The 713-nt window shown below is 40.3% G+C and overlaps 1 non-coding gene across 1 annotated transcript; it reads right to left on the bottom strand.

The window, feature by feature from the left end:
- Positions 1-390: 390 nt before the first annotated feature.
- LOC149493674 (small nucleolar RNA R71) lies at positions 391-497 on the bottom strand. Its single transcript, XR_016322779.1, has one exon. It is a non-coding gene; the product is annotated as a small nucleolar RNA R71 (small nucleolar RNA).
- Positions 498-713: the final 216 nt, after the last annotated feature.

Genomic DNA, 713 nt, shown 5'->3' with positions numbered 1-713 from the left:
GGACCACCACTTCAACATCCGGTCCGTACCTTAAGGGATTATACAACACCTAATCTGAATGGGACAACCTCAAGTATTACAAGACCTAGGGTAGAAGCTAATAACTTTGAGATTAAACCTGCAATTATCCAAATGCTCTCTACCTCGATCCAATATGGAGGTTTGCCTAGTGAAGATCCTAATGCTCACATCACCAATTTTTTGGAAATTTGTGACACATTCAAACAAAATGGTGTTTCTGAAGATGCAATCAAGTTGAGGCTTTTTCCTTTTACTCTTAGGGATAAAGCTAGATCATGGTTACAATCGTGTCCCGCTGGAAGTTTTACCACATGGGATGAATTAGCTCAAAAATTCCTAGCTAAATTCTTCCCATCCTCAAAAACCACCAAGCTGCGTAATGAGATAATGACATTTGCTCATCATGATCAAGAGAGCTTGTACGAAGCTTGGGAAAGATTCAAGGACTTGCTAAGGAAGTGCCCACATCACAGTTTGCCCAAGTGGCTACAGGTACAAACTTTTTATAATGCATTATCACCTAATATTAAAATCACTTTAGATGCAGCTGCAGGTGGATCCTTTGAAAAGAAAGGTATTGATGAAGCATATGAGTTGATAGAGGAGATGGCAAGCAACAGCCACTACCAAAACAATACCGAAAGGAGAAGAACCGCAGGAGTCTATGAAATAGACGCCATTACAGCACTCAA

The sequence above is a fragment of the Jatropha curcas genome, chromosome 9 (assembly GCF_041381405.1).
Source record: "Jatropha curcas cultivar XTBG-Jc1 chromosome 9, XTBG_Jcur_1.0, whole genome shotgun sequence".
NCBI lineage: Eukaryota > Viridiplantae > Streptophyta > Magnoliopsida > Malpighiales > Euphorbiaceae > Jatropha > Jatropha curcas.
The sequence above is the reverse complement of the archived record's forward strand: the minus strand, read 5'-3'. Positions and strand labels throughout refer to the sequence as shown.